We start from the raw sequence: 10,811 nt of genomic DNA on the forward strand, positions 1-10,811 counted from the left end.
CCTGAGTCTTAAGGTAGACAGATGCAGGCCATCTCTGGCAGAGCATCATGGACTGTCGATCATGTCTTCCCAGGCTGTCAAGTACTGGATTCCCTTGGAAAGACACCAGAAACTAAGTCAATTGTTAAAGTCAATAATTTTCTGTTTGTATTGAGGCATCACTCTGGGTGATGGTAGAATGCTGCTTAAGGCTAGGGACATACCTGTCTGGAAAACATATTCAGTGAGCTTGATCATGTCTCTCTTCATATAGTCCAGGGAGTACGTCTCAAGTTACTCACGCCAACATGGACTATGACAGAGTCATAACAGTACCTGCTGTTGAGAGACTTGAGTGCATGTGTGATATGGTGGATTCTGGCACCTGATAAACAACTAACCATGACTTTCTCCTTATTCAGCCTGGTGAGGGGCACATCTGTGTCTCTCCCAATGGAGTCTCCTATGACTAATATGTTTGGTTTATGGTTACGCCTCAGTGGCTGTGGGATACAGGTGTGTGGACTATTTGTGGTATGGTGGGCTGTGAAGTTTGTGTGTGTGTTTTTGCCTCGGAGGTCTCTTTTGTTTGGGTATGTTTTTGTTGAGGACCTCTGCATATGTGGGGGTGTATTTTGTAGTTGTGGGTGGTGTTTGAGGTATGGTGTTTGTGTTGAAATCCTTCTCAGTGCCAGATATACTGGCTTGTGAGGGAGAGAGCATAGACTATGTTCTTAATTTAATTGCATTTCTCACAAATTGTGTTCCTAGGTGGTAGTAGTAGAGGGTTGTCCATGTACATCAGGCAGTTTCTACACTGTCTCAGGATGCCCATATTAACCAGACTGGCAGGAGAAACTGTAGGAAATTGTCCATCTATATTTGTCAGAATCTGAGGGAAAGAGGCCAGAAAGACCTAAGGGGGTAAAGGGTGGGAGGCCTAAGATGAGTACTACTAGGTGATCACACAAGTGCTACTAAGGGAAAATTTGTAGCTGGAATACCTTACGATGGGTTAAAAACAGTGCAGCTACAGTGCACAACATGTAAACGAGTCCAAACCAGCTCAAATGTGGGGTTTAAATGCCACAAAAATAGAAGATGCTAGTAACACAGAAGTCTAGCCAATCTTGCTAGCCCCTGTTCAGCTTGTGCCAAACAAAATCCAGCCATCCCTGCTACTCTCACTAGCAGAGAAGATAGGCCCCTACCAACACAAGATGGCTGCCAGAAACAGTAATAAAATGCAGTAAAATGCAGTTAAATAGTAATGAAATCCACAAAATAGCAATGAAATACAGTTAAACAGTAATGAACTGCAGGTAATCAGTAAATTGTTTTAATAGTGCAAATGTGATACATTAGCTATAAGACACAGATAAAATGATAGGCAAGTGCAAATGCAATAAAATAAGTGAAAATAAATGAAAAAGTACTTAGATTGGTCTTTAAGCCTCAGGAATTTTGTAAAACATCCAAGAGATGATGCACCTCAGCAGAGCCTGGTTCAAACAAGCCCAAACTAGCTCAAACATGGGGTTTAAATACCACAAAAAATAGAAGATTCTAGTAACACAGAAATCTAGCCAATCCTGCAAGCCCCTGCTTTCTTTACCAATCAGCCTGTGCGAAACAAGGTCCAGGCACCCCTGCTACTCTCACTAGCAGAGAAGATAGGCCCCTACCAACACAAGATGGCTGCCAGAAACACAGAAGGCAAACACAAGATGGTTGCCAAAAACACAGAAGGTAAAAACGAACAACTCTGAATGCAGCAAACCTGTATCCAGACTGTGCTACTCGATCTAAGGGTTAAGAACAAGTAAAACTCGCAAAAAAGCACAGATTAACCACTTACAGCCAAAAACAGTGCGGTTAAACAGTAATGAATTGCAGTAAATAGCAATGAAATACAATTAAACAGTAATGACATGCAGTTAATCAGTAAATTGCTTTAAAACAGTGCAAATGTGATACATTAGCCATAAAGCACAAATACAAATGATAGGCAAGTGAAAATGAAATAAAATAAGTGAAAATAAATGAAAAAGCACTTAGACTGCTCTTGGAGCCTCAGGAATTTTGTAAAACATCTCAGAGATTATGCACCTCAGCAGAGCCTGGTTCAAACAAGACCATTACACTGAAGCTAACCTGCAATAATAGCTGCTTGCATTCCAAGTTATCCTCCTTACTGTCTATTAGACCACTGGTATTAAAGTCTGAAACATCAAACAAAAGTCTTTAGAAACTGGAAGAAGTAACTTAATACCTGTATAATGCATTCCCCCAATTTCGTTTTGTATTGCATTGTTATGCTAATAGAGCCTGTGTTTGTATTTCCTGTTGGACTTTCTAGCATAAAACTATCACTATTACATGTTAAAAAAACAGAGACCTGTAACTCATATTGGCTGAAATCTAAAGCAGTAAAATAAGGTGATATAGAAATTAAATGACATGAACTACAACCCAAGCATCTAAATGGGCCAACCTTGCCAGACACATGAAAGGATTTTTTTTCTTTGTGTCAAAATCCTGCTAAATGACTAAATGAACAACAGAGTAAGTGGATAATTGGTTAACAAAGATTAAACTTCCTCAAAGGTTAAATATTGATTAGTAATACAAAACAGCCAGGAGGTCCATTTCTTTTTTGCCTTTCATAGTAACATGTGCCTCTTCATATGATCCAAGGTTGTGTGTCTCGGGTCATTTACTCCCACACGCACAATGATCGTGTCAAATGTGCACCTAGTGTGAAGGGCCTTGACTGCCCTTCTGACAATGTGGATCCTAGAACCTGAGAACCTGAGTAGTCAACCCTGTCTTTGCTCAACCTGTTAAGTTGTGCATCTGTGTATATCTGACAATGGAGTCACCTATGACAAGAAGATTGCCAGCTGTGTTCTCTTGGCCTTGTTGCCTTAAGGGCTTCTGCCTCCCAGGTAAATGGCTCCTATCTGTAGTTGTGTCAATGTGTGCTGTATGCTGGTGTTGATCAGTTGATGATGAGTTGTGTGCAGCAGATAGATCTGGAGGGTTTAGCTAAGTCCTAAGAGGCTTGGGTTAAGAGTTTTATTCATAGGTTCATAGGTTCATAGCTTGGGACTAGGCTATCAGCCCTAGGGCCTATACAAGCCTAGCCATAACAATTCCCTGGCTATTTCTTCCCACACTATTTACTTCCCTGAACCCCTGTCTAGCAGGGCGACTGACGTGATCCCCAGGGTGAATTTCTTTTCTTCCATCCAATTGTCAAGGTTCCTTTTGAAGAGGGCCAAAGAGGCACTCAGCTTGACATGTATGGGTAATCTATTCCAGAGTCTGGGGAGTCTCTGGGTCAGGAACCTATCCCTCCAGCATGTTTTGTTTATTGTGATGACAAGGTTTAGATCCCTGGAGTGTGTGGCTCTGAGGGATTGGGATTTCTTTAAGTTTAGCACGTCCAACAGCTCTGGGTTTGACATGGCCTTGTATGTTAAGCAGAGATCGCCTCTGAGCAGACGATATGCGACAGAGTATAGCTGGAGTTTTTTAAGGCGGTCAGCATAGGGCATCTGCTTTAGGCCTGTGATTCTTTTAGTGAGGCATTTCTGCGACCTTTCCAGTTGTTGCAGATGTCTTGAGAGGTACATACCAAACGAGGCGTTGTATTCTATAATGAGTCTAATGAGGGATGAGTACAGTGGGACAATGACCTCTTTTTTTCTGTTTGAAAAGCCCTTAGTGATGAGGTGCACCACATAGAAGAATTTCCTGACTGTTGTGGAGATGTGGTTATCAAAGGTGAGACCACTGTCCACCTGTGTCCCTAAGTCTCTTATCACACTTTCGGTGTTTAGTGTACTGCCACCTATATGGTAATTCATGGGTACATTTTTTTCCCAAAGGGGCTAACTATACATTTCTTGGCATTGAGCTTGAGCCCATGGCTCTGGCACCAAGCATCTGTTTCTGTAAGGCCCTTTGGTAGAATATCCACATCATTTGGGGATTCAGTAATGGCTCCCAGTTTGCAGTCATCTGCGAATTTTGTTAGCCAGAGTCCCTTAATGTTGGCCTGTACTTCAGAGAAGTAGATGCCAAACAAGAGCGGTCCCAGGACTGAAACATGAGGTACTCCACTTGTCACTTGTCTGGAGCTGGATTTGGAGTCGGCTACTTTTACAGTGTGGGTTCATTCAGTTAGCCAGTTAGCAACCCATTGGGTGACGTAAGGATTAATGCCCAGCTTAGTAAGTTTATCTATGATTCCAGAGTGGGGGATGGTGTCAAATGCCTTGGCAAGGTCTAGATAGGCTGTGTGAACCACCTTACCCTTGTCCATGGCTCTGGAGACTGATTCAAAGAAGTCAATCAGGTTCAGGAGACAAGATCGGCCCTTCACGAACCCAAACTGGGTGGGGTCCAGTGTTTGAAGGTTGCCAATGTCTTTGTTTATAAGTTCCATGATGATATGCTCCATGGCCTTGAAGATAAGGCTCGTCAGACTGACGGGACGGTTTCCGGGATCCAAGGTGGATCCCCCCTTGTGGAGTGGGATAACTGTAGTTCTGCGCCACTCACTGGACATGAAACCTGAGGCACTAAAGTATGTCAGTTTTATGTTTACAGTCTGGTTATGCTGCATAGGCATGGGTGGGAGTAAGGCAGTGCTTTGTTCACTCTTTGTAACAGGTTGCAAGAAGGACACCTCCAGTTTAGTTAAGTATTTATGCCTCTCTTTGAAAATAATCTTGTGGGTTGAGCAAGAGTTTATTTTCAGTAAGCAAGTGGTAGTTCTTACACTACATTAAGAAACCACGTATTATAAGGCTGGAAATACAAAGGGGGTTATTAAGCTGTCTCACTATGAAGACCAAGGCAGTTGTGTACTGTCAGTCAGTCAGTGATGGAAATAAAGAGGTGCTGTGGGAATATTTACTGGGAGAGCCAGTTTGACTGATTACTGCAGTTGGTAGTCAGGCTGCACAGACATCCTATGTATGCTCAAGGTCTTTACGCAAAGCGGAAGCGAGTGTCCAACTCACAGGTTTAGAGGAAGGTATACTTACCCTAATAATATAAAAGAGAAGAGACTTATTTACGCACACTACCTACTGTGAAACAACCACTAGCATGGTGCTATAGTCAGTGCAGCTCTGCACAATAAATAGTAAAATAGAAAATAACAGAACAAATGAAAAGCAAATACAACTTAAAGTTAACGTGCTCACAGCTGCAGCAATTAGTCCAACTCTAACTTAAATTAACTTTTAGTTATGTACTCACCATAACTTCAGATGTTTGGGATCCATCTCACCTACATTCTGACTGATGGGTTCGGAGCCGATCCCTCGGCTCCGACTCGGCACGCTTATGCTATAGAGCGAGGCCTCTAATTGGCTGAGCTATCTTTATCCCAGGATGCACCACCACTAATCCCCCAGATCTTGTTTGTCCGCATTCATGCACACATGCACAACATTTTATATGACATTGTTAGATGTTTCAAGATGAAACAACAGGATTCGGACCTTCTGATATCCTCTGATCTCCAAGGAAGGAGGGTGGGTTATTAGGAATGTAGGCGAGATGGATCCCAAACATCTGAAGTTATGGTGAGTACATAACTAAAAGATGTTATGTGATCCTATCTTGCCTACATTCTGACTGATGGGACAGCGTCCCTAGGACCTAAATCCCGGGTGGCTCATTGGAAAACACTCCTGAGCACTGTGGAACCAAATGAAGCTTGTTCTCTAGATGCCACATCTAATCTGTAGTGGGAAATGAAGGTGTGCAGGGAAGACCATGTAGCCGCAGCACAAATGTCACCAATAGCAAGCTTAGAATGAAATGCTACCGAAGTAGCCATAGCCCTCGTAGAATGAGCCTTGACAGAGGTGGTAAGCTCTTTGTTAGAACAGATATAAGCTTGAGTAATACAGTCCCTGATCCATTTGGCAATAGTGACCTTTGTGACAGCGTTGCCCAATTTGTTTTCTGCAAAGGATACAAACAACTGATCTGTTTTCCTTGATTGTTTGGTCCTATCTAAATAAAAACGTAACTGTCTGTGGACATCTAGTGTGTGGAATATAAACTCCGCTTTATTAGAGTATTTTGGGAAAAAAACTGGAAGCTCTAACGATTGTTGCAAGCATAAAGTAGAACAAACTTTAGGAACAAAAGAAGGATTTGGCCTGAGGGATACTCTGTCTGAATGAAAAACCAAGTACGGGGGTTTCACTGACAAAGCTTGAAGCTCTGAAACCCTTCTGGCTGAAGTAATCACCACTAGAAAGGCTGTCTTCCATGATAGAAACTTTAGATCACAGGTAGCTGCCGGTTCAAAGGGAAAAGAAGTCAAGGCACGCAACACTATATCGAGATCCCATGGAGGTGCAGGATGAAAAATCAGAGGTCTTAATAGAGCAGCACCTTTCAAGAAGGTCTTACACAATCTGTTGCTCATTAAAGGTGGGTCTATGGAGTCATGAAAATTAGAAATTGCTGCCAATTGTACTTTGATGGTAGAAACTGAAGAGCCTTGATTGAAAAGAGAGGTCAGAAATTTTAGTACTTCTGCCACGGGAGTAGAAATGGGGTCCAGGCCCCGGAGTTGAGCCCAAATAGCAAACCTTTTCCATTTGCTAGAATACAGTTTCTTTGTAGCGGACTTGTGGGCTGAAGATAATATGTGCACAACATCTGGATCCAGTGTATGACTCCTGACTATCGTCGGAAGAGGAGGAGCCAGGCCGTCAATTTTAAGGTGTGGAGGGACTGGTGTAATAGTCCCGACTGATGAATCAGAAGGTCTGGGACCTGATCCAGGAACCACGGACCTTCCAGAGCATGTTTCCGAAGATAGGGAAACCACACTTGACGAGGCCAGTAAGGAGCAATTAAGATCATCCTGCTCCCTAAGAGAGATGCCTTTTGAATCACCCTGGGGAGGAGAGGAACTGGAGGGAAGGCATAAAGCAGGCCGGTGGGCCAAGGATGGACTAATGCGTCCATGGGGCTCTTCCCCGGAGCCGGGGTTAGGGAGAAAAATTCTTTGCACTTTGCATTCAGAGGAGTCGCGAAGAGGTTGCAACACGGAACTCCCCATTCGCTGAAAATCTGCCTTGCAACTGTCATATTCAGAGACCATTCATGAGGAGAGAGGATGGTTCTGCTCAATCTGTCGGCTATAACATTGGCCTTGCCCGGTATGTGAGCAGCCACTAGGAAGCGTTTGGTCGAGACTGCCCATTCCCAAACTCTCATGGCTTCTCTGCAAAGAGAATAGGATCTGGTCCCTCCCTGTTTGTTCAGGTACCAGACCACTGACATGTTGTCTGAGTGAACAGCAATTACGCCCTGAGGGAGATAATCGTGAAGGGCTTGAAGGGACAGGAGTACTGCCCTCATTTCTAAGATGTTGATGTGAAGAGGAGTCTCTTCCGGGTGCCATTTGCCTTGGACTGACCTGCCCAGGGAATGCCCCCCCCACCCCATCTGGGAGGCATCCGTGGTCAAAGTGGCCACCGGAGGAGGAAGAACAAAGGGTCGTCCCTGATCCAAATTGGAGGACACTAGCCACCAGCGAAGGTCCCGTTTGCAAGATTCTGTGATCCATATGAGATGATTGAGAGGGAGTTCCTGAAAGGACCACTGAGTTGAAAGAAGCCACTAGAGGATTCTCATGTGTAACCTTGCCAAGGGAACTAGCAGAACTGTGGCAGACATGGATCCCAATAGCTGTAGGACCATTCTGGCTGGGGCTTTGGACCTGGGGAGTAAGGCTCGAACTTGATTTTGAATGGTTTGAATTCTGTCTGCAGGTAGATAGACCCGCATCTGGTTTGAATCTATCTCTACCCCTATGAATCTTATTCTTTGAGATGGCCGCAACACAGACTTTGGTCAACTGAAGGTGATTCCAAGGGAATTGCCCAGTGATATAGTGGCTTGCAGGCTCCGCAGAAGTAGATGCTTGGAGGTGGCAGTTAGGAGCCAGTCGTCTAGGAACGGAAACACCTGGAATCCTAGACTTCTCAGGTGAGCAGTCACTACTGCCAAGCATTTGGTGAACACCCTGGGGGCTGTGGTGAGACCAAAGGGCAGCACACGGAACTGAAAATGACTGCCTCCTAGGCTGAAGCGCAGATGTCTCCTGGACATTTGATGTATTCTGATATGATAATACGTGTCCTTGAGATCTATGGAGCACATCCAAACACCCTTCTCCAACAATGGGAGAATGGTTTGTAGAGTGACCATTCGGAACTTGGACTTCTTGACTGAATGGTTTAGGTTGCTTAGGTCCAAAATGGGCCTCAAGTCCCCCGGTCATTTTTGGCACCAAAAAGAATCTTGAGTAAGTCCCTAATCCGATCTGGTCTGCGGGGACCGGTTGGATGACTCCTTTTTGCAGCAGCTTTGAAATTTCTGAGGCTGCGGTATCCCGTTGACTGGGTGGCAGGTCCAGGATTTTTTTGGACTGAGGGGGGGGGGGGCGAGAGAATGGGATGGAGTAACCTCCGGCGATAATCCGAAGCACCCATCAGTCCTGAGTGATCCCTTCCCAGGCCTTCAGGTGCTTCGAAAAACGACCCCCGACTGGCTCCAGAGCAGCACAGCTGGGCAATCCCTCAGGGACTATGAAAAGCTGAAGAGCCACGAAAGGACTCGCGGTCTCCAGTGTTGCAAGGGCCTCTGCCGCCTCTGGGACGGCGTCTTCCGGATGAATTTCCCCCTCCTCTGCCTCTGGAGGGGGAACCTTCCTGCTGAGAGGGGTAAGACTTCTGAGATCTACGGAACCACATTTTCCCTCCTCTTTTAGCCTTGGGATAAGGCCGAAAGGGAGTGGAAAATCATGCCCCTACGGCAGTCAGAGTCTTACCCTCCTGTTCACAGCGGGTAAGTGTGTCTTTTACCTTGGGTCCAAACAGGGAGGACCCATCAAAGGGGGCGTCGGCAAATGAAGACTTAAAGGCCTCCGCGAAATGACACAGGCGGAGCCAGGCTTGTCTCCGTAGAACAATGCCTGTACCCGCTCTACTCGCCCCTTCGGCCGCATACGAAATGAGCCTCATGGACGAGTTTGAAATGGATGACATTGTAGCCAGCTGAGATCCAACCGTCTGGGCCAGCTCCTCAGGCAGGTTACCTAAGAGGGTATCGGACAGCTCCTTAATCAGATCCCTCTGAAATCTCGTAAAGTGCGTCAGGTAGTTCAAAGACCTCAGAGTAAAGGCCGCTGAACTAAGGGTGCGCTTACCGTACCGATCCATGCTCCTAGACTCCTTATTAGGAGGATGGACGGACATAGAAGCCTCTGCTACATCTTGCTGGGTAGCAGATGCCACCACCATAGCATCTACAGCCACACCTTTCATAAGGAACTCTCTATCCGGGGGCGCCGAGAGAAATTTGTTCAGATGAGCGGGCACCGGTTCCACAGAGTCTGGGTGTTCCCACGCCCTTCGACAGATCAAATCCAAGAGCTCGTCGAAGGGCGGAGACACCCAGGAGGCAGAGGTCTGAGCCCCGAAGGCCTTCAGGAACACCAACTCATCAGCAGAGGGAGGTTTGGACTGCCAGCCGCTTCGTTGTTTTAGGGCTTCCAGGATGTCTGCAAAGGAGACATCATCCGAAGATGACTTGGAGGACCCCTCTGCATCATCGAGATCAGTGTCAGATGTCAAAGACTCGTCAGGGGAGTCAACGTGCTTCCTCTTGCACGTTCTCTTCCTGGGAGGTTCTTCCGAAGAGGCTTCAGAAGGACCTCCAGGAGGGGGAGAAACCCCAGCAGGGGTAACCTGAGGCCCAGGGGCTCCGCTGTCTACGGACAGGGGGACTGCCAATGACCCAGTCTCCAAATGTAGGGAAGGAGCTGGGGAAACTGTGGAGGTAGCCAAGGAAGATTTGGCTAAAGCACTCCTCATAGCCCTGAAGGCGGGACCACCAGAATCCTGGGAGGGTCCCCCCTCTGTGGCCACGACAGTGGACGGTACTCCCGCCGCCGATGCACCAAGAGGGAGACTTGGGACCAAAAGCATCAATCCCGAAGCCTCCCCCCAGGGCCGAAGGAAGAAGTCCGTGCACTGAACTCTGACCCAAGAGCTGGAGTCGGAGCAAGGGTTGGGCCCGACCCTAACACCTCCACTGGTTCCACCAGCACCTGCTCCAACGGTGCCGAAGCTGTTGGAGGAGGAAATACAGTAGGGGAGTGGACCATCGGCTCCAAAGCCAAATGGGCTGGAGCCAAAACCATCTTTTGGAACACCGGAGACTGGAAGAGTCGAAGGAGCACCCTGTCGATGTCCGAATCAGACATCTTGGATGATCTCGAGGATACCGATCGGGCCCGAACCGATTTCTCCATCGGCTCCAAAGGGCTCGGGGACCGGCTCCGAAATGACTCAACAATTATTGGCTCCAAGGAAACTTTCAAGGAAATTTCTCTCGGTGCCGATAAGGACTTCGGCTCCGAGGGGGAAGAGTCTGAGCCGATGACCCTTATCGGCTCCAATATCAGTGGAGCCGATGAGGGAGACCCGCCTCTCGATGCCCCAAACCAGAGGGGTCGAGGCTGGAGGCATCGAGGCAGACTGTTCCGACCTCGTCTCCGAAGTCCGTGGAGCCGATGGAGAAGTCTGCTTAGTTTTCTTAGCAGTCGGTTCCGACTGACTGGTTGGAGCCGATGCATTCCTCTTTTTAGAAGGAGATGGAGAGGAAGATAAAGCCTCCTCGAAGGAAGGCTTGATTAATCCTTTGAGGATTAATTTGTTTTTCCTTTCCTGGAGGACTCTGGAGGAAAACGCATGGCATACACTGCACAGTTCTTGCAGATG

This window comes from Protopterus annectens, chromosome 16.part0, assembly GCF_019279795.1.
Source record: "Protopterus annectens isolate FY-2018-M chromosome 16.part0, PAN1.0, whole genome shotgun sequence".
In the NCBI taxonomy this organism is placed as follows: domain Eukaryota; kingdom Metazoa; phylum Chordata; order Ceratodontiformes; family Protopteridae; genus Protopterus; species Protopterus annectens.